Source organism: Oncorhynchus mykiss, chromosome 11 (genome assembly GCF_057628025.1).
Source record: "Oncorhynchus mykiss isolate SJ-2025 chromosome 11, ASM5762802v1, whole genome shotgun sequence".
Lineage (NCBI taxonomy): Eukaryota > Metazoa > Chordata > Actinopteri > Salmoniformes > Salmonidae > Oncorhynchus > Oncorhynchus mykiss.
In genome coordinates this window covers 30618941-30646926 of record NC_143032.1, presented here as the reverse complement: position 1 = coordinate 30646926, position 27986 = coordinate 30618941, and the positions used below count along the sequence as shown (strand labels likewise).

General features: G+C 41.2%; 1 long non-coding RNA gene across 2 annotated transcripts in view; it reads right to left on the bottom strand.

Moving 5' to 3' along the window:
• LOC149979544 (uncharacterized) overlaps nt 1-14745 on the bottom strand; it is a 1100972-nt gene extending 1086227 nt beyond the window's left edge. For both annotated transcript variants that reach the window (XR_016484293.1, XR_016484294.1), the window contains exons 1-2: nt 14605-14745; nt 14175-14236 (exon numbers count right to left, since the gene is read on the bottom strand). This is a non-coding gene — a long non-coding RNA (uncharacterized LOC149979544). The remainder of the gene's footprint in view (nt 1-14174; nt 14237-14604) is intronic.
• Between the last annotated feature and the right edge of the window lie 13241 nt (nt 14746-27986).

Genomic DNA, 27986 nt, shown 5'->3' with positions numbered 1-27986 from the left:
GGTAGAGGCATAAAACGGCCATGGTGGCAAAGTAAATACACGCTCTAACCAGTAGGCTACCCTGCCGCCCCATTCCAGTGTTTTACTTGCTATATTGTATTTACTTCGCCACCATGGCCTTTTCATGCCTCTACCTCCCTTATCTCACCTCACTTGCTCACATTGTATATAGGCTTATTTTTCTACTGTATTATTGACTGTATGTTTGTTTTACTCCATGTGTAACTCTGTGTTGTTGTATGTGTCGAACTGCTTTGCTTTATCTTGGCCAGGTCGCAATTGTAAATGAGAACTTATTCTCAACTTGCCTACCTGGTTAAATAAAGGTGAAATAAATAAGTGGACAGTTAAAAGCATAAAGTCTTGTTAATCTAACTGCACTGCCTGATTTACAATAGGTTTTACATCGGAAGCATGCCATGCGATTGTTTGATGGCACCCCACATCAAAATATCATCCTCTGATTTGCAATCCAAAAGGCCCCAGCTACAACATGTATGGTCGTTTTGTTAGATAAAATCTTTCTTTATCCCAAAAAGTCTGTTTAGTTGGTGCCATGAATTTGAGTAATCCACTCGTTCAACATGCAGAGAAAGGAATCAAAAAAGCTACCGCTAAACTTTGTTATAAGAGGTCAAAATACGTTTCTATATAATCCTCAGTTACCCTAAAATGTAATTAAACTATAATATTTCATATGGAAAGAAGTATGTTCAATAGAAAAGCAACATAAGCAGGTGCGCGTCCTCTTCGTCGCACACTGACAGACTGATTTCCAACTGACTCCCAGTTCCAAAACTCAAAATTCTTCCTCGTTTGGGAAGAAACAAGCCTGAAACCTTGAACAAAGACTGTTGACATCTAGTGGAAGCCATGTGAATTGCAATCTCGGAGCTGGAATTGCATATGACCCATAGCTTTCCTTTGTAAGAGCATGGGCTCTCAAAGACCACAACATTCCGGTTGGTTTTTCTTTGGATTTTTTCCTACCATATCAATTGTGTTATAGTCTCATACATAATTTTAACATTTCTACAAACTTCAAAGTGTTTTCTTTCCAATGGTACCAATTATATACATTATTAATGAAGCCGGTGACAGATGGGAAAAACTCCTCAATGCCATCGGATGAATCCCGAAACATATTTCAATTTGTGCTAGCAAAACAAGTCGTCCACTTCCATATTGAGCGCATCACTGGTATTTCCTGTTTGAGTTTTTCTCGTAAATAGGAATTAAGAGGATAGATTTATGGTCAGATTTTCCAAATGTGACTTGTTTCAGGAAACTATGAGTTATGTCGAACGTCACTACTTCCCAGGAGAGGTACTTTAACATAAAACTTTTTTTTTTTAATCAAAGTTGCTCAGAATGTGAAGGTAATCCTTTCTAAAGTGGCTTTTTTTAAATCACGTAGAACTGCAAATAACACCTGTCTATGGATGACAGCCATTTGCATTGCTAGTTATAGCCTAATGTTAGCTAGCTAGCTAACATTGAACCTAGTTGGTTAGCTTTATTAACTTCCTGTAGATTCATGCAGGGTATTAGCATCAAGAGTTGGGATTATGGTTTATTGTTTAGTTAGCTAGCTAAACCGTTTACACCTTCTGTATACTGTGCATGTGACAAATAAACATTGATTTTATTTGATAAAATGTGTGTTTACCAGAGACGGTAATGTGAAGAACAACATGACCTGCACCAAAGTTAAATTAGGATATAATTTTAGGCCATTGAGACAGTGTCCAAGTTCTAAAATTCTCATGTAGAATGCCCTGCTTTTATTTTTTCATACTCACAACTTTAAGCTATTTTCTGCAATTAGCTTGCCATTAACTTGTAAATAATGATCTTGTTGCGAGTTTAATTTCCTGTAATAATGAATACACATTTTAAGACGTTTTCACCTACAGTACCAGTCAAAATTTGGGACACATTCTGGGGTGTTTCTTTATTTTTACTATCATTCTAGTGAAGACATCAAAACACATGTGGAATCATGTAGTAACCAACATACACACCACGCACGCACGCGTCTCAACAGACTCACCACGCGTCTCAATGCAAGCACCACGCGTCTCAACGCACGCACCACGCGTCTCAATGTACGCATGCACACGTCTCAACGTACGCACGCATCTCAACGTACGCGCGCACGCGTCTCAACGCACGCACGCGCCTCAACATACGTACCACGCACGCGTCTCAAAGTACGCCTCACGCACGCACGCGTCTCAACGTACGCACCACGCACACACGCGTCTCAATGTACGCACCACGCACGCACGCGTCTCAATGTACGCACGCGTCTCAACGTACGCATCACGCACGCACGCGTCTCAACGTACGCACCACTCACGCGTCTCAACGTACGCACCACGCACGCGTCTCAACGTACGCACCACGCACGCGTCTCAACGTACGCACGCACGCGTCTCAACGTACGCACGCACGCGTCTCAACGTACGCACCACTCACGCGTCTCAACGTACGCACCACGCACGCGTCTCAACGTACGCACGCACGCGTCTCAACGTACGCACGCACGCGTCTCAACATACACACCACGCACGCACGCGTCTCAACATACTCACCACGCATCTCAACGCACGCACCACGCGTCTCAGCGCACGCACCACGCGTCTCAACGTACGCACGCACGCGTCTCAACGTACGCACGCACGCATCTCAACGTATGCACGCACGCGTCTCAACATACGCACCACGCACGCACGCGTCTCAACGTACACACCACGCACGCACGCGTCTCAACGTACGCACCACGCACACACGCGTCACAACGTACGCACGTACGCGTCTCAACGTACGCATGCACGCGTCTCAACATACGCACCACGCACGCACGCGTCTCAACGTACGCACCACGCACGCACGCGTCTCAACGTACGCACCACGCACGCACGCGTCTCAACGTACACACGCACGCGTCTCAACGTACGCACGCACGCGTCTCAACGTACGCACCACGCACGCGTCTCAACGTACGCGCGCACGCGTCTCAACGTACGCACGCACGCGTCTCAACGTACGAATTGAGACAGAAAGATAATGGTGGTGAGAGGAAAAGGGAATTAAAGCTAGGGGGCAGAATGTTCACTTTTGGATAAATAGCGTGCCCAATTTCAACTTCCTGCTACTCATGCCAAGAATATAAGATATGCATATTATTAGTAGATGTGGATAGAAAACACTCTGTTAGCAGGCAAAACCCAGAGGACTAACTTTTCAGATTTTTTTTCTTCCCATCTCTCTTCCCTATATTGTCTTTGCCATTGGAAATTTAATAAAAATATACTTTCAGTTCCTACATCTTCCACACAATGTCACCAGTGTTCGGAATATGGCTGAGGTTATTTCTTTGTCTTAGCAGAAAGTAGGCCAACTCAGAACGGGGGACCCTTTTGTGAGTTGCGCAAGACGTGTACAGCAGTGCTGCTTTGGTTTTGTTCCTATATTGAATACAGATTGCCCTGTCTACAATTTGGTTGATTATTAATGTTTAAAAATACCTAACGTTTAATTAAACAAGTAGTTTGAAATATTTTGGCAAAGTTTATAGGCAACTTTTGAAATATTCTGTAGTGACGTTGTGTTTTGGTAAGCAGTTTTTTTCTGGATCAAACACGCTTTATAAATGGACATTTTCGATATATATGGACGGAATTAATCGAACAAAAGAACCAATTGTGATGTTTATGGGACATATTGGAGTGCCAACAAAAGAATCTCGTCAAAGGTAATGCATATTTTATATTTTATTTCAGCCTTTTGTGTAGCGCCTCTAGCTCCATTGTTTACTGCTGGTGCAGATGGATGCAGGCTATCAGATAATAGCTTCTTATGCTTTCGCCGAATTGCATTTTTAAAATCTAACATATTCCCCTGGCAATTGGCCAGTTGAGATGCTAGCGTCTCCCCTATCCATAAGAGGTTTTTTAAGACACGATCTGACGTCATCTTCCATGATAACTCCCTTATTTTACTGGCAACCTCTCGGAAGAGTTACCAGATCATGAAGTTAGCACCTTAACCCATCCTAGAGTCCAACCCCATAAATCCCAATCTGGTAAATGTTGTATTGAAAGAAAAACACAAAATGAAATCATCAATACATATACCATAATCCATTCAAAGTAACTGTCATCCCTTAACATACATTTTCCCTTCTATATGCAGATTGAGCAAAGAACCTCTGTATATTTACTCAAAGACCATGACCCCCAGGGAACTGGTAATTTTCCCTTTTAACACATGATTCAAAAATAACATGTTAAATATGATTTTGTTTTTAAACAATTTCGAATAACTAATCAATTTAGATTACAACTCGTTATAATTTCCTAAGGAAATAATAGAATTTCAAAGTGCACTTTGAACACTTTGAAAAGAGACTGGTGTTTCTGTCATTTTATAATTAAATCCCCCCTGTTCCTGTCATTTCCAGTGAGAGTGATCAGTTCTCACTGTAAAAGTCAGTTATACAGGGCATTCGACACCATTAAAATATTTCCTCTCCCTGTCCTTTCCTTGACCTATTGAAACCATTTAAATACCTTTCAAAACATTTCCATCTTTCTGTATACCCAATTTAAAACTGAATTGAAAAAGACACAATCCCAAAACCCCTTTCCAGTAATCTTATCAGTTTGACCTGTTGCATTATGTTAGTAAAATACAAAACGGTTCATTGACAAATGTAGAACCTTCAAAAAGTTGGTGCTGTCTAATCAGTTTGACAGTTAATACTTATTTCTTTCTACTTGTATTACTGGACACTGCTCCACGTAATGGAAACAGATTATAATCGTATAATATATTAACTTCCTGCTCAAATTCACTGGAGTTACTTAACTATAAAACCAAGCAACAATAATCAAAAACTGTCAAAGAATGATTCTCATACCTCTACTTCAAATGTCCCACTACCTGCTTGCTTTCAACTGCAGCTAACCTTTTTTACAACCTCAAGGTTCAATACTTTAACCTTGTATTGAAACATCAGCTTTTCAAATTACTAAAATATCGCACCGTTAGAGTGCTTTAAAAAGGCACTAATAACATATTACCATTCACATACTGTCAACACTCATTACGTTTACATCAATCCTCCTTATCAATGACTATATTTTTTTCACTAACCACTGCTTCGCACTCATTAAATATCTATTATTTTAAGATGAACCTGTAATGTGTTAAATGTAGAAAATACATCAGCCAATTCTTAATCAATCCAAACAATGCAAATTTGAAATTCTTATTTTCCAAATTACTGTCTTTTGTTACCTTCATTAGTCTACATCTCTTCCCTTAAATTAACCTGAGTTTGTTCTGACACTAGAATAGGCACTATTGCTGATCTACCATCAGCTGTTAGACGAACCGGAGCGGTCATTGTAATTATCTGTGTTTGTCCCGAGAATCCTATAGTTTTGGCATATTTACCAGACATGGGGAGATGAGGCATAATTTGGATTTACACATGTGTAAGTGGCTCCAGTATCTATCATCATGGGTATGCCGCTGTTCTCAATTCTCTACTTTCTATCTATCTCGTGGATATCATTGAAAACTGACCCTACCCTGTAGGATTCTCTGGGCATCCCTAGTTTCCCTGATTAGGCCCCGCACATGGGTACACAGGTCCCTGTGGTTGTCTCTGATTGTTTTGCCAAACACCACAATGTTCATAAACTAACTAAAACATTTTAAAGTTCATTTTAGGTTTAGTAACCTCTTTGCTAATTTATCGTTACCCTTCCCTTCTATAATACACACCTTCTATTAACTATTTTAATTAATGAATTATTCACGGCACTTAATACCTTAACCCAGTATAGCGCCTCAAATATCACTATTTTTGATAACCCACATTACCAAAATCATTCACACTTGTCTTCCTATTTTCACATAATCTTTCATAACATTTAAACTTTTCTGGGTTCCTTCCTGCACCTTGCTTAGTCTCTGCTGTCCTTTCCAGGTCCTTTTCTTTTACCTAAGAGGGCACAGAGGGAGTCTCCTTATCTTCCACCTCTATTTCTCTCTTTATTTCCACCACTCCCGACACCACACCAGGGGGTATTACCCACTGGTATATGGTGGAGGTTATGTAAACCATTCCACCTTCTTCCGGTCTGACTTTTCATTATCTTCTTCAACATTCCAATAGCTTTCTTTATACTTTTCAGCAATCCTTCTCCTTTTTCTTATGTGCTCTATCTCCTCAAACATTATTATGTCTATGTTTCCCTGTACTGTATGTATTCCTCCATCTTACATCACAGTATACAGTTTCAATAAACCTTACTGGATACTCGCCAATCATTTTTATACAGCTCTATATGATTACTAGTATTTCTTCCTAACTTCTAGTATTGTGCAATTCCAGTCATTCAAATATAATTTACCATCTCCTATTGCAGGATCAAATGTGTCCTTCCTGCCAGGCCACTCTTAAGTGACGTCCCAGGAAGGGTGTGCAATCTCTCCCCACCAAGGACAGGCAACTTTCCCACTCACTTTCATATTTCTACTCACGTTTTCCCTAAAACGACCTGCAAATTCAGCCCCTCCCTGATACACTTCCCGCAACACAAGGAGGTGTTATTATACAGGATTTTTCAATTACCAAAACAGACCTTTACAAAATCAGGTCAAAGCGTCATCATAGGCTACCTACTCTCCTATTCAGACCTTCGCAGCAGTATCGCGAGTGACCTACCCGTTCAGAGCTCCGCTAAATCGCGTCGGAACGGTATCCGTAGGATTTTCTATTTATTTGTGCTGACCAAGCGGACAGACATCTGCCACTCCAAACCGAACCAAGCAGACCAGCCAGCCAAACAGATGCACTGAACCAGAATTAACAAAATCTCCAGATGAGCAGTCCGGCGAGCAAGACGAACTGAATGACACACCCAACTCGGACCGACTGATCAAGGTGAATGGGCCATGTTTACGCACAGACCCAGACAGATCCTGAACAGACTAATCAGGCCGAATAGAATCAGACAAAAAAATCCCAACTCAAACAGGCCAATCATGCGATTCAAATGAATCACCTGGACAGAGCAAGTGAATGGCCACCCGACACCACCCGACACCAATGAAGCACACAACTCCCAATTCACAATGCCCACACAAATATTTCTACTTATTCTTTAACTATTGTAACCCCGAAGCTTTACCCTTAACATTCATGCATGCATTTTTTCAATTCAAAAGCTCCCAATATCTTTTGGTTCATGCCGGGTTCATGCCGGGGCGGCAGGGTAGCCTAGTGGTTAGAGCGTTGGACTAGTAACCGGAAGGTTGCGAGTTCAAACCCCCGAGCTGACAAGGTACAAATCTGTCGTTCTGCCCCTGAACAGGCAGTTAACCCACTGTTCCCAGGCCGTCATTGAAAATAAGAATTTGTTCTTAACTGACTTGCCTGGTTAAATAAAGGTAAAATAAAAAAAAATAAAAAAATAAAAAAAATAACATTTAGAGATACCTACTTGGTGCTTCTATTGCTGAGGCAGGACTCCCGAAGCAAATCACAAACATTTACTATAAGTAAGAACTGAGCTGACCTGATAGGGCAGCCACCCGTTTGTGAGACTCGTTCAAAAGACCCGTCATCAGCCACAGAACTTTCACCGTTCACTGGTCCCTTGTGTCCACTCCTGGCAAGCTCGCCATTTATGTCGTGGAAATATTGAATCAAATAAATCTCAGATACCGAAGCTTGTGAATTCAAATGGAATTCATTACAAAAAGTAACAAAGCTGAGCAATTCCATGGAATAACTAAATTCTCTTGCTACAGACCTCAGGCCTTACCGGGTTCCACCTTCAGATAACACACATGGTCACTGTGTGTGCGGGCAATAAGGACTACAAAACTCACTCAATTACACCAGCTCTTTCAGGAGGAATGGGCCATAATTCGACCAACTTATTGTGGGAAGCTTGTGGAAGGCTACCCGAAACGTTTGACCGAAGTTAAACAATTTAAAGACAATGCTACCCAATACTAATTGAGTGTATGTAAACTTCTGACCCACTGGGAATGTGATGAAAGAAATAAAAGCTGAAATAAATTGTTCGCTCTACTATTATCCTGACAGAAAATCTGAGATGACAGTGTTGTTAACAAAAGGCTAAGCTTGTGTTTGAATATATTTATCATTTAATTTGCGATTTTCATGAATAGGAAAAGTTTCTAGGGGTATTTATGTCCACTGCGTTATGCTAATGCGTTTGAGACTATGATTATGCTCCCGGATACGGGATTTCTCGTCGCAAGAGGTATTAAGCTGTATGCAACATTTTTTTGAGTGTGAACCCATTACACTTTTTTGTTTGTCTGAATTTGTAGATTTTATTCACCAGCCACGCTTCTGGGAGAGCGCGATGGTTCTCTTTTGATTAGTAATAATAGTTTCAACACTGAAAATGTAGATTGTGTACATTTTTTATGAAATTGCACTTACTTTCAAACAGACAACACTTTATTTGATTATCATAGAGGTTAATTTGGAATTCAAACTCCCAGAGACACTTGAATTCCAGGGGAAATGTGGTTGAGAGCACAATCTCCTGAAAACATCTGAGACTGGCAACATCATCTGGGTGGAGTAGACAGACAACAATGTTGGCATTGAGCCATGAGGAAAAAATCTCCATCTCTCCCGCTCTCAATGGAAAGTGATTAGAGGTTAAGTGAGGGATTACAAGCAGTGTAGATTTGCATTGCAGGTGTTAGAGACCAGGACCAGTAGCAGGTGGTCACATCATGTTGTTGTTGCTCTACTGTTGCTTCTAGCAAGTCATGTGGTAAAGTGGAGAGGAGCACTTAGGGTTGTCTGCGCCTGATTAATAAGGACATAGAGAGGCAAATATGTGCACAGAGTCAATGGGTAATGAGCCGCAAATGTGATTAGGTCTGTACGCTGCACCTGCCTCCAATTCAGCACACAGACACAGTTTAGCTTCAAACCCCTGTACATATACAGCATCAAAGTTGTCAAGTGAGATTTTAACATTTTTGTCATTTAGCAGACCTTCTTATCCAGAGCAACTAGGGTTATGTGCCTTGCTCAAGGGCACATATGTTAGAATTTTCACCTAGGCAGCTCAGAGATTCAAATCAGCATCCTTTTGGATAGTGATCCAATGCTCTTAACTGCTAGACTACCTACCGCTTATTGAGACCTTTGACAGACTGTGTGAGTGCATACAAAACTGATGCCTCATTTGAATCTGAACGCATGAGCTTACCATTCTTGTGGTCAGATAAAATCACAGATTGGTTTGACGGTACTGTAAAATGAGTTTGGTAGTTAGCTAACACACATTATTAAAAAGTGAAGAGTATCAGGAAAAAGGGTTCAGGTTTTATAAGCGACAGCCAACCCTGTGACATTTGTTACTGTATTGCATAAATACTGTAAGTTGTTAAAGCTTCACAAAGTACAGTAACAACCGTAATACATTGTACATTTGTAGATCTGCCTGATCTGCCCAATCCTATAGAAAACGTGTGGGCAGAACTGAAAAAGCGTGTGCGAGCAAGGAGGCCTACAAACCTGACTCAGTTACACCAGCTCTGTCAGGATGAATGGGCCAAAATTCACCCAACTTATTGTGGGAAGCTTGTGGAAGGCTACCCTAAACATTTAACCCAAGGTAAACAATTTAAAGGCAATGATACCAAATACTAATTGAGGGTATGTAAACTTCTGACCCACTGGGAATGTGATGAAAGAAATAAAAGCTGAAATAAATCACTCTCTACTATTATTCTGCCATTTCACATTGTTAAAATAAAGTGGTGATCCTAACTGACCTAAGACATGGATTTGTACTAGGATTAAATGTCAGGAATGGTCAAAAACTGAGTTTAAATGTATTTGGCTAAGGTGTAAGTTAACTTCTGACCTCAACTGTATAGTGTACCATAATGTTACGGTGCGTGAATGAGGACCCAAAAGCGAATTAACGTAAACAGAGCTTCTTTAATAACAAAACAAAACGTAGGCTCAGATGGACCGGCAGGTTCCAACAGGACAGGACAAGGTTGCAGCAAACATGACGATAGTCTGGTTCAGGCATGAACAACACAAACAAGAATCCGACAAGGACAGGAGCAGGAACAGAGAGAGATATAGAGACCTAATCAGAGGGAAAAAGGGAACAGGTGGGAAAAGGGGTGACGAGGTAGTTAGGAGGAGACAAGGCACAGCTGGGGAAAAGAGGGGGAGAAAAGGTAACCTAACAACGACCAGCAGAGGGAGACAGGGTGAAGGGAAAGGACAGAAACAAGACACAACATGACAGTACATGACACATAATGCATTTCTATGCCAAGATGATGCAACACTCAAATATGTCCACGACTTCATTGGAAGAACATCGGTTTCCTCATTGGAATATTGTATGTCTAATGTTTAATGCATCACATATTTTCTACACATTTGTTTGTGTTTTGGGAATCACTTTTTTACTGAAATTGTTGTCCTAACCTCTTGTAACTGCCAGTATGCCTGCGAGTTTTTCAAAGAAAAGAAGTCCAGGTTCCAATGAATTTGTCAGGTTGTGATTGGCTTTCCATCAGCAAAGCTGGGTCATATCTCCATCATAAAAGCCAATAAATCTGTCTCTATCGTGTTATGGAGGTGTTCACCGAAGCTAAATGGGAATGGCTAGCCAAACCCCAGCAGATGTAACCTCCTGACCAGTGACTACTCTGCCAGAAATGCATTAAACAGCTTTGATTCCCAGCCACCTATTGATTAAGCTTAGGTTTCCACTATGGTCACTGGTATGGATGGACAGGAAATTAGAGGTGGTGACAGAGTGTGCCAAACAAATGACAGATGCGCACGCATGCACTGACAAACAAACACACAAATGCAATGAATGCACACACGCATGTACACACACATACACACATAAACATGCACAGCAAATTCTCCAGTGTAAAAAATGTACAAAATGTATACTGAAAATCTTGAGTCTATGGAACCATATAAACATCGGAACAGTGTTAAATTAATACACTGCTTAGTGTAAAGTCTTATTCAAATATTTCCCAGAGTACCTTGTCTTTCGAATAAATTGTGGAGCCACCACCCTTGACTGTGTGTGTTAGTGACAGAGACATGATTGTTGCATTCATCCATTCTTGGTCCTATGGACTTCTCCAAGTTAGATCCTAAACAAAAGTTATCATAAAAAATGTATTGACTCAGTTGGTAGAGCATGATTCTTGCAACATTAGGGTTGTGTGTACAATTCCCACGGGGGATCAGTACAAAAAAGTTTGACAATTTATGCACTTACTACTACTGTAAATTGCTCTGGTAACAGGTTCATCTGTTAAATGATGAAAATGTAAGACATTAACATATGTATTTCATAAGACCTTATTTTGAGGGCCTAATTGTACCCCAATACAGGGGCCTGAAACTCATACACATGACTTTTAATCAAAACCATTTTCTATTGCAGGTGGATTTTTAGAATTGTTGTTTCAACATCTATTCAATATCTATTTAATCCAGCAGCATACCAACCGGCATCCCACTGCTAGCTTGTCTCTGAAGTTAAGCAGAGTTGGTAATGGATGGGAGACCAGATGCTGCTGGAAATGGTGTTGGAAGGCCAGTAGGGGGCACTCTTTCCTCTTGTAAAAAAAAAATCCCCCTGAGCAGTGATTGGGGACATTGCCCTGTGTCGGGTGCCATCTTTAGGATGGGACGTTAAACGGGTGTCCTGATTTTGTGGTTATGAAAAATCCCTTGGTACTTATTGTACGTGTAGGGGTGTTAACCCTAATGTCCTAGATAAATTCAGAATTTGGCCCTCATGGCCACCTAATCATCCCCAGTTTCCAATTGGCTCATTAATCCTCCCTGTAACTATTCACCAGGTTGTTGCTGTAAATGGGTGATCTCAGTCAATTTACCTGGTACAATGAGGGTTAAATAAATACATTTAAAAAAAATCTGTGTTTGTACATTGATTGATTAATGAATATATATTTCAAATATTTTGTAGTCTAATATGATACTTGGATTTATTGCACCCGTTACTGAAATGGTTGTTCCAGTTTAGATGCATCAGGTAGTCGTGTAGCTTAATCCTCCAAACCCTGGCAGTCATTCTGTATACAGATTGCAGATGATAAAAAAATTGCAGAAGTTGGATATGTCAGGATTTGGCCAGGATTGTTCAGGTTTTGGTCACTAGATGCCCCCATTGTGCTTTTTGAACCTTTTGTTTTTCCCTTGTTCTAGTTATTAGTTGCACCTGTGCCTCATTTCCCTTGAATGTATTTAAACCCTTAGTATTCCTCAGATCTTTGCTCTGTGTTTGTATGTTAGCACCCAGCCATGCTGTGAACTTTTGTTTCTCTAGTTGGATTTTCTTGAGGTACTCTGGTTTTGTTCTTGTTTATTTTGTATTATTCTTTTGAGGTTAGTTTTTTCCCTGCTGTTCTTACCACTTTGTGGATTTTCCTTGTGTCTTGGAGGATATACATTTTTTCTCTTGGAATTACTTTTGACGTTGTGGATTTATATTTTTGCCTGAAGATCTTTTCCTTTTTTCTTTATTAAATCACCGTCTCTAGTACTGCTGTGTCTGCCTCATCTTCTGGGTTCTGCCGACTATTAGTGGCTCAGTTTACTAAGTGACTGTTTCTCCCACCGGAGAACCGAGTTCATGACAGGATATCCCCACACTGGTTGGATTCCAATGGGAATTTCACATCTCCTTGCAAGACCGAATAGTGTGAAGTGCAGGCCTGATATGGCCTGTAAACCATGAGTTTCAGGTCATTTTTTTACAATCTCCGAAAAAAAGGTATGATTTGTACCTTTAGTGATAAGTACATAATTGCACCACCGTACATACCTCAGACCACATCAGGCCTGCAAGTATGGTTGCAGAATTCCAGTGACTTTCACAAAATTCCCAGATTTTCCAAAAATCATATTTTTCCTCGTGTAGCTTAAGCATACATGCACAACCATAGATATTAAAACAAACATTGCTAAAAAATCAACCTGTAATAGAGCATGCTGGGAAATATGATAATGATGGATCTGGTAAATGTGATGTGTGTGAGTTTCAAGCCCTTGTATTAGGAAAGATGAAGCCGACAGACATGGCAGCTCTGCTTCTAGTTCCTAAGCAACTTTACAGTATTTAGGTTTTTTGTGTTTTATTTCTTATATTATTAGCCCAGTTTTTTTGTGTTATTACATACAGCCGGAAACAACTTTTCGATATCAGAGCGGCGGTAACTCACCAGCATTACGACCAGGAATACAACTTTCCTGAATTGAATTATTGGTTAGTCTCCAGGGCAATTAAACTTATCCCAGAGCCTGCTCCAAGACATCCCGCTGGTGGAGAAGAGGTATTCGGAGTGGACTTCTAGTCCGACTCAGGAGGCATGCACACCATCCACCGCTGCCGAGTATAGTCCTTGCTAATGTTCAATCACGGGACTATAAAATAGACAATCTCAGGGTGAGGATCTCCTTCCAGAGAGACATCAGGGACTGCAACACACTCTATTTCACAGAATGGTTGGTCTCTTTGGATTCACTGTCCCCATCCATAGAGCCAGCTGGGTTCTCAGTACATTGCACAGACAGGAATAAAGTACTCTCTGGGAAGAAGAAAGGTGGGGGTGTATGTTTCATGATTAACTACTCATGGTGTGATTGTGTTAACGTGCAGAAACTCAAGCCCTTTTGTTCACACGACCTAGAATAACTCACAATCAAATGCAGACCATATTACCTCCCAAGATAATTCTCTTCGGGTATAGTCAGCGCCGTGTATATTCCCCCTTAACCTTTCTGATCTCCCCATCCCGGATCCGGGTTCGTGAATACAGACTCAAGCTCATTACCATAACGCAACGTTAACTATTCATGAAAATCGCAAATGAAATGAAATAAATATGCTAGCTCTCAAGCTTAGCCTTTTGTTAACAACACTGTCATCTCAGATTTTCAAAATATGCTTCTCAACCATTGCAAAACAAGCATTTGTGTAACAGTATTGATGGCTAACGTAGCATTTAGCATTAGCATTCAGCTGGCAACATTTACACAAAAAAACAGAAAAGCATTCAAAAAAATAATTTACCTTTGAAGAACTTCAGATGTTTTCAATGAGGAGACTCTCAGATAGCAAATGTTCAGTTTTTCCTGAAAGATTATTTGTTTAGGACAAATCGCTCCGTTTTCTGCGTCACGTTTAGCTATGAAAAAACCTCTGTATCCAGGATTGTGTAAATCTATCAGCAAGCTCATTAGCATAACACAACGTTAACTATTTATGAAAATCGCAAATGAAATGAAATAAATATGCCATCTCTCAAGCTTAGCCTTTTGTAAACAACACTGTCATCTCAGATTTTCAAAATATGCTTCTCAACCATAGGAAAACAATCATTTGTGTAAAAGTAGCTAGCTAGAGTTAGCATTTCGCGTTAGCATTTAGCGTTAGCATTAGCGTTAGCATCCAGCACGCAACATTAACAAAAACATAAAAGCCTTCAAATAAAATCATTTACCTTTGAAGAACTTCTGATGTTTTCAATGAGGATACTCTCAGTTAGATAGCAGATGCTCAGTTTTTCCAAAAAGATTCCTTGTGTATTAGAAATAGCTCCGTTTTATACATCACATTTGGCTACCAAAAAAAATCCATAAATTCAGTCCTCAAAACGCAAACTTTTTTCCAAATTAACTCCATAATATCGACTGAAAACATGGCAAACGTTGTTTAGAATCAATCCTCAAGGTGTTTTTCACATATCTCTTCATTGATACATCGTTCTTGGACACATGCTTTCTCTCCTGAATCCCAGGAGAAAATGACCGCACCTGAAGATTACGCACAAATTTAGACAAAGGACACCGGGCGGACGTCTGGAAAATGTAGTCTCTTATGGCCAATCTTCCAATGATATGCCTACAAATACGTCACAATGCTGCTAAGACCTTGGGCGAACGACAGAAAGTGTAGGCTCATTCCTTGCGCAATCACAGCCATATAAGGAGAGAATGGAAAACAGAGCTTCAGAAATTCTGCTAATTCCTGGGTGATGCATCATCTTGGTTTCGCCTGTAGAATGAGTTCTGGGGCACTTACAGACAAAATCTTTGCAGATTCTGAAACTTCAGAGTGTTTTCTTTCCAAAACTGTCAAGAATATGCATAGTCGAGCATCTTTTCGTGACAAAATATCGCGCTTAAAACGGGAACGTTTTTTATCCAAAAATGAAATAGCGCCCCTAGAGCTCTAAGAGGTTATTAAGTCGATACAACGACGGCACTCAAGGAACTAGGCTGGACTTTGTGCAGCTGGAAACCACATATCCTGAGGCCGGATTTATTGTAGCTGGGGATTTTCTCAAAGCAAATATGAGGAAAACACTACCGAAGTTCAATCAAAACACTGACTGTAGTACTCACGCTGCTAAAACACTCATCCACTGCTACTCCAACTTCCGGGATGCCTACAAGGCCCTCACTCTCCCTCCCTTCGGCAAATCAGATCATTACTTAATTTTGCTCCTCCACTTGCTGCAGGCAGAAACTCACACAGGAAGTAACCGTGCTAAGGTCTATTCAATGCTGGCCTGACCATTTGGAATCCATGCTTCAAGATTGTTTTGATCACTCGGACTGAGATATGTTCCAGGTAGCCTCTGAGAATAACATTGAAGTATACACTGACACGGTGACTAATTCCTCAGGAAGTGTATAGCGGATGTTGTTCCCACTGTGACTATTAAAACCTACCCAAATCAGAAACTGTGGTTAGATGGCAGCATTCGCTCAAAACTGAAAGTGCGAACCACAACAAGGTGACCGGGAATATGGTTGAATACAAACAGTGTAGTTATTCCTTCCATAAGGTAATCAAACAGCAAAACATCAGTACAGAGATAAAGTGGAGTCACATTTCAACGGCTCAAACACTAGACGTATGTGGCAGGGTCTACAGACAATTACGGATTACAAAGGGAAAACCAGCCACATTGCGGACACTGCGGTCTTGCTCCTGGACAAGCTAAACACCTTCGCCCACCTTGAGGATAACACAGTGCAACCGACGCGGCCTGCTCCCAAGGACTGTGGTCTCTCCTTCTCCATGGCCAATATGTATAAGACATTTAAACGTGTTAACCCTCGCAAGGCTGCCGGCCCAGACGGCATCCCTAGCCGCAACCTCAGAGCATGCGCAGACCAGCTGGCTGGAGTGTTTACGGACATATTCAATCTCTCCCTATCCCAGTCTGCTATGTCCACCATTGTTCCTGTACCCAAGAAAGCAATGGTAACTAATCTAAATGACTATAGCCAATAGCATGCACTTCTGTCATCATGAAGTGCTTTGAGAGGTTAGTTAAAGATCATATCACCTCTACCTTACCTGACACCCTAGACCCACTTAAATTTGCATACCTCCCCAATAGATCCACAAACGCACTGCACACTGCCCAATCCCATCTGGACCAGAGGAATACCTATGTAAGAATATCTCAGCCTTCTACACCATAGTACCCTTCAAGCTCATCATTAAGCTCAGGGCCCTGGATCTGAACCCCACCCTGTGCAACTGGGTCCTGGACTTCCTTACGGGCCTCCCCCAGGTGGTGAAGGTAGGAAACAACACCTCCACTTCGTTGAACCTCAACACAGGGGCCCCACAAGGATGCGTGCTCAGCCACCTCCTGGACTCCTTGTTCACCCATGATTGCATGGCCATTCATGCCTCCAACTCAATCATCAAGTTTGAAGAAGACACAACAGTTGTAGGCCTGATTACCAACAATGATGAGACAGCCTACGTTGAGGAGGTGATAGCCCTGGCAGAGTGGTGCCAGGAAATTAACCACTCCCTCAACATCAGTAAAACGAAGGAGCTGATTGTGACTTCATTAAACAGCAGAGATAGCATGCCACTAAACACATCGATGGAACCGTAGTAGAGTAGGTGAAAATCTTTAAGTTCCTCGGCGTACACATCAATGATGATCTCAAATGGTCCACCCACTTAAACAGTGTGGTAAAGAAGGCGCAACACCGTCTTTTCAAAGTCAGGAGGCTGAAGAAATTCAGCTTGACCCCTAAGACCCTCACAGATGCACAATTGAGAAAATCCTGTCGGACTGTTTCACCGTCTGATACAGCAACTGCACTGCCTGCAACCGTAGTGCTCTCCAGAGGGTGGTGCGTCCTGCCCAACGATTCACTTGGGGCACACTGTGTTTCCTCCAGGACACCTACAGCACCTGATGTCTCAGGAAGGCCAACAAGTTTAACAAGGACATCAACCACCCGAGCCACAGCCTGTTCACCCCGCTACCATCCATAGGGCGAGGTCAGTAAACGTTGATCAAAGCTGGGACGGAGAGACTGAAAAACAGCTTCTATGTCAAGGCCATCAGACTGCAAAATAGCCATCACTAGCCAACTTCCACCCGGTTATTCAACCCTGCACCTTAGACGCTGCTGCCCTATGCACATAGACATGGAATCACTGGTCACTTTAATAATGGAACACTAGTCACTTTAGTAATATTTACATACTGCATTACTAATTTCATATATACTGTAGTCTATTCTACTCTATTTTAGTCACTGTCTCTCCGACATTGCGTCCTAATATTTATATATTTCTTAACTTGTTGAATCTAGGGGTCATTCTTTGGGCGGGGGGTTAAAATAACGTTCCCAAAGTAAACAGGCTATTTGTGTATGGCTCTTTGTGTATTTCTCGCGCAAAAGACAGAGGTAGCCATTTTTTCCTCCCGGTCTTACTGAAAAAAAGCTCTGTCCTGGTTGATATATTATCGAATAGATATTTGAAAAACACCTTGAGGATTGATTATGAACAACGTTTGCAATGTTTCTGTCGATATTGTGGAGCTAATTTGGAATATTTTTTCAGCGTTGTCGTGACTGCAATTTCCGGTCATTTTCTCAGCCAAACGTGAAGAACTAACGGAGCTATTTTTGGCTACAAAAATAATTTTTCTGGAAAAAAAGGAACATTTGCTATCTAACTGGGGGTCTCGTGAGTGAACCATCCGAAGCTCATCAAAGGTAAACTATTTCATTTGATTGCTTTTCTGATTTTCATGACCAGATTGCCTGCTGCTAGCTAGGCATAATGCTATGCTAGGCTATCGATAAACTTACACAAATGCTTGTCTTGCTTTGGCTGTAAAGCATATTTTCAAAATCTGAGATGACAGGGTGATTAACAAAAGGCTAAGCTGTGTTTGAATATATTTCACTTGTGATTTCATGAATATGAATATTTTCTAGTAAGACTTTTTGTCCATTGATGACAATTCTCCCGGATCCAGGATGGGTAGTTCCAAGAGGTAACTCCATTCTTTAACTTTAGATATGTGTTTATTGTTATGAATTGTGAAATATTACTACACTGTTGGAGCCAGGAACACAAGCAATAACATCTGCTAAATATGGATTTGAACTTAGCCCTCAAAATAAGGCCTTATGAAATACATATGGTAAAGTGTTACATATATATTTTTTATGGACAATCTATTCGCTTAGCATATCACTTAGTGAAGTTCATATAGAGATGAGCAGTATTTCTGATACAGGTATTTGAAATACACATTTGCATAACTTCTTATAATTTTGTCATTTGAATTACACTGGGTTGAACTTCACTCCAATGAATTTTGTTTTATCTTCAAAATGTTTTATCTTCAAAATACTGTCAGTAGTTTATTCAAAATACTTTTCTATAAATTTTTTTGTAGCGGTTCAGATTTTTGGGCACCCCCCTTCACCCTGCATTGGTATCAGAAGTAAAATAACACTATGGTGTGATAAGGACCTCTGCTAAATTAACTAAATATAATTATAAATGTAATTTTTTTTTGAAATACTTTGTTTATGGAAAATGTACTTTACACGATTGCGATATGTTGATGTCTCAACTAGCTATCTTAAGATGAATGCACTAATTTTAAGTCGCTTTTGATAAGAGTATCTGCTAAATGACTAAAATGCTAATGTAAATGTAAAGATAAAAAATGTCAAATCATGCTGAGTATTATTCTAATGAGCTCTGCCCTGAATCAAAGCCAATAATAATACCCAGTGTGCTTGGCATGTTCATTTTCACATATAAATAAAATGTGTCATCTTATCTGGAGTGACTTGCTCAACTAAGGTATATAAACAACATTATATCACAGTTGTAGCAAGAAAAAAATGTTTTTGTAACTCTTATTAAGAATGTTGTTGCTGTTCGGACCTACTTGCAAATGTATTTTTATTCATTACATTACAAAATGCAAGTAAAATATAAGTATTCGGTATTTTATTTTTGATATATTGATCTTATATTTTTGTATTTTGTAATTGAACTTTGTAGTTTTTTCCAATCCCTGAGTCCATAGGACCAGAAATATACTGAAAATATAAATGCAACATGTAAAGGGTTGGTCCCATGTTTCCTGAGCTGAAAAAAAATATCCTATGAATATTCCATATACACAAAAATCTTATTTATCTGAAATGTAGTGTACAAATGTGTTTACATCCCTGATAGTGAAGATTTCGCTTTTGCCAAGATAATCCATCCAGTTGACAGGTGTGGCATATCAAGAAGCTGATTAAACAGTATTGTCATTACACAAGTGCACCTTAAGCTGGGCACAATAAAGGCCACTCTAAAATGTGAAGTTTTGTCACATAACAATGCTACAGATATCTCAAGTTTTGAGGGAGAGTGCAATTGGCATGCTGACTGCAGGGATGTCAAACAGAGCTGTTGCCAGATAATTTAATGTTCATTTCTCTACCATAAGCTGCCTCCTATGTTGTTTTAGAGAATTTGGCAGTAAGTCCAACCAGCCTCACAACTGCCGACCATGTGTAGCCACCAGCCAAGGACATCCACATCAGGCTTCTTCCCCTGCCGGATCGTCTGAGACCTGCCACCTGTATAGGTGATGAAACTGTGAGTTTGCACAGTTTCCTCACCAGGGTCTTGACCTGACTGCAGTTCGGCGTCATAACAGACTTCAGTAAGCAAATGCTCACCTTCAATGTCCACTGGTACACTGGAGAAGTAAGCTCTTCATGAATTCATGATCCTGGTTTCAACTGTACTCGACAGATGGCAGACAGCATGTATGGTGTTGTGTGGGTGTGTGGTTTGATGATGTCAACATTGTGAACAGTGTGGCCATGGTGGCTGTGGGGTTATAGTATGGGCAGGCATAAGCTACAATAAACAATCACAATTGCATTTTATCAATGGCAATTTGAACACAAAGATACCGTGACGAGAGAGATCCTCAAGCCCATTGTCGTGCCATTCATCTACAGCCATCACCTCATGTTTCAGCATGATATTGCACAGCCCCATCTTGCAAGGATCTGTACACAATTTCTGGTTGCTGAAAATGCCCCAGTTCTTCCATGGCCTGCATACTCACCAGACATGTCAACTGATGAGCATGTTTGGGATGCTCTGGATCAACATGTACAACAGCATGTTCCAGTTCCCGCCAATGCCCAGCAGCTTTGCACAGACATTGGAGAGGAGTTGGACAACAATCCACATTCCACAATCAACAGCCTGATCAACTCTTAGCGAAGGAGATGTGTTGCACTGCATGAGTAAAATGGTGGTCACACCAGATACCGACTGGTTTTCTGATCCATGCCCCTACTGTTTTTTTAAAGGTATCTGTGACCAGAGTAGGTGAGCGGAGCAGAGCGAGGAGCATGCCCAATTTGGCTGGAGCATGGATGGAGTTTCCCAAAGGCTGGAGCGTCAGCAGTCTCGCCCGCTCAATATACACACAATGCCCCATAATGACAAAGCAAACACTGCTTTATTTTATTTTTGTAACTGTATGAAAAAAAACCTGAAACATTACATTTACATAAGTATTCAGTACCTTTACTCAGTACTTTGTTGAAGCACCTTTGGCAGCGATTACAGCCTCATGTCTTCTTGGGTATGACGCTACAAACTTGGCACACCTGTATTTGGGGAGTTTCTCACATTTTTCTCTGTAGATCCTCTCAAGCTCTGTCAGGTTGGATGGGGAGCGTTGCTGCACAGCTACTTTAAAGTCTCTCCAGAGATATTCGATCGGGTTCAAGTGCAGGCTCTGGCTGGGCCACTCAAGGACATTGAGACGTGTCCCGAAGTCACTCCTGCGTTGTCTTGGCTGTGTGTTTATGGTCGTTGTCCTGTTGGAAGTTGAACCTTCGGGACAAATCCACTAGCCTCCCGTAGCTCTCTTTTCAAGTGCTCAGGGCATGCCCAGCCCAGCATGCATTTGATTTACTTGTGTGCTGCTATAGCCCCTTGCTTTAGCTACTGTCATCTAGTATGCTAAATATGTTCATAAAGATTAAACACGCAGATGAATAATCAAAGTGACTTACAAAGATGAGGAGGACCAAGAGCAAGAGAGGGAGTGTGGTGATGTAGTGGCCATAACTAAAGAATCGTGGAAACTGAAAAGACATGGATCCCGAAAGCATGATGGTTTACTTATTATGTGCACATACTAACAGAAAGGAACGAGGACAGTAGCTAGCTAAGTGTCATTGTAGCAAAGTATTTATTAACAACAAATTTGATCTCCTAAAAGTTTTGTTCAATAGGCCTGTCATATTATCTATTTTAATGAGTTTTCTGTTTTTAAAGGGTTGTGTTGCCGAAAATCCTTTAGGCCTACCTACTGAAAAATAATAAAACAACTACGCATCCCTGCTGAGCCTGGCAAGAGTGTCCCAAAGGGTGTTTATCACCACCAGTGGCTCTGCAGGCGCTGAGAATATATTCTCCACTGCTGGCTTGCTCTCCAGGCACCATCGCATGAGCCTGAAGACTGGCCAAAATCATGTTTCGAAAAATGTATTCAAAGGCACTGTAGTTTAATGTATTTAATTCAAAGTAAGTCACAGCATATGATGATTTAATACAACAAAATGCTGTTTGAATGCTGAGCACTTATTATCCCTACCAGCCAAGCGTGTTGCACTCGCAAATGCTTCACAATATATTTCTTTGTAGGATATAGCCTTGAAATAATTGAAATAATATAGCATAAATAGGTTGTTTTTGTTCCTTCTTAGGTTACCTGTCTGACTCCTGACCAAGTATTTATATGCTGTTTAATATGACATGTAGCCTATTTGAAATGATGAGCACATCTTAGAGTCTCCTTTACCTGTTGTTTATTAAAATACTTTTCATTTAAATCAAATGGTTTGGTTTCAATACTTCCAAACCAAATGGTAGGATCAGGTAGTCAGAAAAATGTGTGTTGCTTAAATTGTGATTTTAATGAATGGAGCGAATTTGGAAGTCATTTTTTTTTTATTGGAGCAATGAGCGTTGGAAATGAGGTGAAGTGCCGGCAGGGCTCAAGCACTGATGAGTGTGATTTCTGACCACTCAACCCCTTTCACGTACTCTATCTTTGACAAACAGATGCATATCTGTCACGTGAAATCCATAGATTAGGGCCTGATTAATTCATTTCAGTTGACTGATTTCCTTATATGAACTGTAACTCAGCAAAATCTTTGAAATTGTTGGATGTTGCGTTTATATTTTTGTTCAGTGTAGATTAACACACATGCGCTGACCACACCCATATAACCAGAGATACAACCTCTCTTATCATCACTCAGTGCCTGGGTTTACCTCCGCTGCACCCGCACCCCATCATACCCATCATACCCCGTCTGCACATTATGACCTGAATCTATTCTACCACGCCCAGAAATCTGCTCCTTTTATTCTTTGTCCCCAACGCTCTAGGCGACCAGTTTTGCTAGTCTTTAGCCGTACCCTCATCCTACTCCTCCTCTGTTCCTTGGGTGATGTGGAGGTAAACCCAGGCCCTGCGTGTCTCCAGGCACCCTCATTTGTTGACTTCTGTGATCGAAAAAACCTAGGTTTCATGCATGTCATCATCAGAAGCCTCCTCTCTAAGTTTGTTTTACTCACAGCTTTAGCACACTCCGCCAACCCTGATGTCCTTGCCGTTTCTGAATCCTGGCTTAGGAAGGCCACCAACAATTCTGAGATTTCAATACCCAGCTACAACATTTTCCGTCAAGATAGAACTGCCAAAGGGGGAGGAGTTGCAATCTACTCCCGTCAGTCGAGGATACCTGGTCATTATTTAAAAGTAATTTCCTCACCATCTTAGATAAGCATGCCCGGTTCAAAAAAATGCTGAACTAAGAACGGATATAGCCCTTAGTTCACTTCAGACCTGACTGCCCTTGACCAGCACAAAAACATCCTGTGGCGGATTGCAATAGCATTGAATAGTCCCCACGATCTGCAACTGTTCAGGGAAGTCAGGAACCAATACACGCAGTCAGTCAGGAAAGCAAAGGATAGCTTTTTCAAGCAGAAATCCGCATCTTGTAGGTCTAATTCAAAAAAGTTTTGGGACACTGTAAAGTCCATGGAGAACAAGAGCACCTCCTCCCAGCTGCCCACTGCATTGAGGCTAGGTAACACGGTCACCACTGATAAATCCATGATAATCGGAAATTTCAATAAGCATTTCTCAACGGCTGGCCATGCCTTCCTCCTGGCAACTCCAACCCCGGCCAACAGCTCCGCCTCCCCAGCAGCTACTCGCCCAAGCCTCCCCAGCTTCTCCTTCACCCAAAGCCAGACAGCAGATGTTCTGAAAGATCTGCAAAACCTGGACCCGTACAAATCAGCTGGGATAGACAATCTGGACCCTCTCTTTCTAAAAGTATCCGCCGCCATTGTTGCAACCCCTATTACCAGCCTGTTCAACCTCTCTTTCGTACCATCAGAGATCCCTAAAGATTGGAAAGCTGCCGCGGTCATCCCCCTCTTCAAAGGGTGTGACACCCTAGACCCAAACTGTTACAGACCTAAATCCATCCTCCCTGCCTATCTAAAGTCTTCGAAATCCAAGTTAATATACAGATTACTGACCATTTCGAATCCCACCGTACCTTCTCTGCTGTGCAATCCGGCTACTGAGCCGGTCACGGGTGCACCTCAGCCACGCTCAAGGTACTAAACAATATCATAACCGCCATTGAAAAAAGACATTCCTGTGCAGCCGTCTTCATCGACCTGGCCAAGGCTTTCGACTCTGTCAATCACTGTATTCTTATCGGCAGACTCAATTGCCTTGGTTTTTCTAATGACTGCCTCGCCTGGTTCACCAACTACTTTGCAGACAAATTTCAGTGTGTCAAGTCGGAGGGCATGTTGTCCGGACCTCTATGGGGGTACCACAGGGTTCAATTCTCGGGCCGACTCTTTTCTCTGTATATATCAATGATGTTGCTCTTGCTGCGGGCGATTCCCTGATCAACTTCTACGCAGACGACACCATTCTGTATACTTCTGGTCCTTCCTTGGACACTGTGCTAACTTACCTCCAAATGAGCTGCAATGCCATACAACACTCATTCCGTGGCCTCCAACTGCTCTTAAACGTTAGTAAAACCAAATGCCTGCTTTTCAACCGCTCGCTGCCCGCACCCGCCCGCCCGACTAGCATCACCACCCTGGACGGTTCCGACCTAGAATATGTGGACAACTATAAATACCTAGGTGTTTGGCTAGACTGTAAACTCTCCTTCCAGACTCATATTAAAAATCTCCAATTGGCTTTCTATTTCGCAACAAAGCCTCCTTCACTCACGCCGCCAAACTTACCCTTGTAAAACCGACTATCCTACCAATCCTCGACTTCGGCGATGTCATCTACAAAATAGCTTCCAACACTCTACTCAGCAAACTGGATGCAGTCTATCACAGTGCCATCCATTTTCTTACCAAATCACCTTAAACCACCGACCACTGCGACCTGTATACTCTAGTCGGCTGGCCCTCGGTACATATTCGTCGCCAGACCCACTGGCTCCAGGTCATCTATAAGTCTATGCTAGGTAAAGATCTGCCTTATCTCAGTTCACTGGTCACGATAACAACACCCACCCGTAGCACACTTTCCAGCAGGTATTTCTCACTGATCATCCCCAAAGCCAACACCTCATTTAGCCGCCTTTCCTTACAGTTCTCTGCTGCCAGTGACTGGACGGAATTGCAAAAATCGCTGAAATTGGATACTTTTTTTTTCACCAACTTTAAACATCCACTATCTGAGCAGCTAACCGATCGCTGCAGCTGTACATAGTCCATCTGTAATTAGCCCACCCAATCTACCTACCTCATCCCCACACTGTTTTTAATTTATTTACTTTTCTGCTCTTTTGCACAGCAGTATCTCTAATTGCACATCATCATCTCCTTATTTTTCACTCCAGTGTTAATCTTCTAAATTGTAATTATTCGCTTCTATTGCCTATTTATTGCATACCTCCTCATGCCTTTTGCACACACTGTATATAGACTTTATTTTTTTCTACTGTGTCATTGACTTGTCTATTGTGTTATTGGCTTGTATATTGTTTACTCCATGTGTAACTCTGGATTGTTGTCTGTGTCACACTGCTTTGCTTTATCTTGGCCAGGTCGCAGTTGTAAATGAGAACTTGTTCTCAACTAGCCTACCTGGTTAAATAAAGGTAAAAATGAAAAGTCGGAAATTTACATACACCTTAGCCAAATACATTTAAACTCAGTTTTTCACAATTCCTGACATTTAATACCAGTAAAAATTCCCTCGCTTAGGTCAGTTAGGATCACCACTTTATTTTTAGCAAGTGAAATGTCCGAAATAATAGTAGAGAGAACTATTTATTTCAGGTTGTAGTTCTTTCATCACATTCCCAGTGGGCAACAAATGTGCATACACTCAATTAGTATTTGGTATCATTGCCTTTAAATTGTTTTACTTGGGTCAAACATTTTGGGTAGCCTTCCACAAGCTTCCCACAATAAGTTGGGTGCATTTTGGCCCATTCCTCCTGACAGAGCTGGTGTAACTGAGTCAGGTTTGAGGCCTCCTTGCTCGCACATGCTTTTTCAGTTCTGCCCACATATTTTCTATAGGATTTAGGTCAGTGCTTTGTGATGGGCACTCCAAAACCTTGACTTTGTTTTCCTTAAGCCATTTTGCCACAACTTTGGAAATATGCTTCGGCTCATTGTCCATTTGGAAGACCCATTTGCGACCAAGCTTTAGCTTCCTGACTGATGTCTTGAGATGTTGCTTCAATATGTCCATATACATTTCCTCCCTCATGATGCCATTTACTTTGTGCACCAGTCCCTCCTGTAGCAAAACACCCCCACAACATGATGCTGCCACGCCCATGCTTCACGGTTGGGATGGTGTTCTTCGGCATGCAAGCATCCCCCTTTTTCCTCCAAACATAACGATGGTCATTATGGCCAAACAGTTCTATTTTTGTTTCATCAGACCAGAGGACATTTCTCCAAAAAGTACAATCTTTGTCACCATGTGCAGTTGCAAACCGTAGTATTGCTTTTTTATAGCAGTTCTGGAGCAGTGGCTTCTTCCTTACTGAGCGACCTTTCAGGTTATGTCGATATAGGACTCCTTTTTCTGATGAGTATAGATACTTTTGTACCTGTTTCCTCCAGCATCTTCACAAGGTCCTTTGCTGTTGTTCTGGGATTGATTTGCACTTTTCGCACCAAAGTACATTCGTCTCTAGGAGGCAGAAGGCGCCTCATTCCTGAGCGTTATGACGTCTGCTTGGTCCCATGGTGTTTATACTTGCGTACTATTGTTTGTACAGATGAACGTGGTACCTTCAGGCATTTGGAAATTGCTCCCAAGGATGAAACAGACTTGTGGAGGTCTACATATTTCTTTCTGAGGTCTTAGCTGATTTCTTTTGATTTTCCCATGATGTCAAGCAAATAGGCACTGAGTTTGAAGGTAGGCCTTGAAATACATCCACTGGTTAACCGCCAATATACTCAAATGATGTCAATTACCCAATCAGACGCTTCTAAAGCCATGACATGATTTTCTGGAATTTTCCAAGCTAATTGTATGTTAACTTCAAACTTCAACTGTACATAAGCACAATTCAATATAACACCTTACATTTTACGAAATTAGTAACGTTACCTCGTGTCTTCGGTTATAAGGAATATACACAAATATAGTATGCTTCATACACAGTGAGCTACAGTTGAAACGGTATAACACGACATACAGAAACTATTTTAACGTAGTAAGGCACTTGGAAACGCACACATTTCCAAAGATTGGATTGGTATCGAAATCATCTATGACTGCAATGCAGGCAACAGATGTAAAAATGTGAACACGTGTGTGCAGGTTGGGAGATGAGCAAATGTCTGCAGACTTGAACTGCACAAACAATTGGGAAGTGCTTGGGGATTTTTGTCTGGGTCAGAAATGTAAAAAAAAAAATATTGGTCTGCAAAAGTAAAAATGACTACTTTGATGTGAATGACTGAGGAGGCGGAACACACCTTCAAACTGTTCTTATTAAATAAAAGCTTGTTAGAAAATATTTTTAAATTGACAAGTTGAAAACAGCCAGTTTTTAATATTGTTATGGTGAAGAGCAAAGTTCCTCTCAAGAGAATTAACATTACAGTAACACCAACTGGTAGGCTAATCACACAATTCTACAAAATGGTAAGAGGGCTGGTGAAGAAAGTTACCCCTCTACATGCACATTTCTTTACCGGAATCTCGAAATGAAAATACTGGCAGATCCATAAAATGTCCTTGTACAGTAGTAAATCTATTTAAATTTAGATGACTCTAAATTAATAACTAAGGGGAATTTATACAATTATAATGCAGGGTTAATAAAAAAAACGTTTAAAATGTACATGTTTATTAAGTTGTCTTGCTTGTCTCAGAGCAGCATGAAATGGTGCTGAAATAGTTGACCACACACGGGTAGGCTATTGATTGTTGGGGGAGGTTCACAGAGTAGCCGGGCT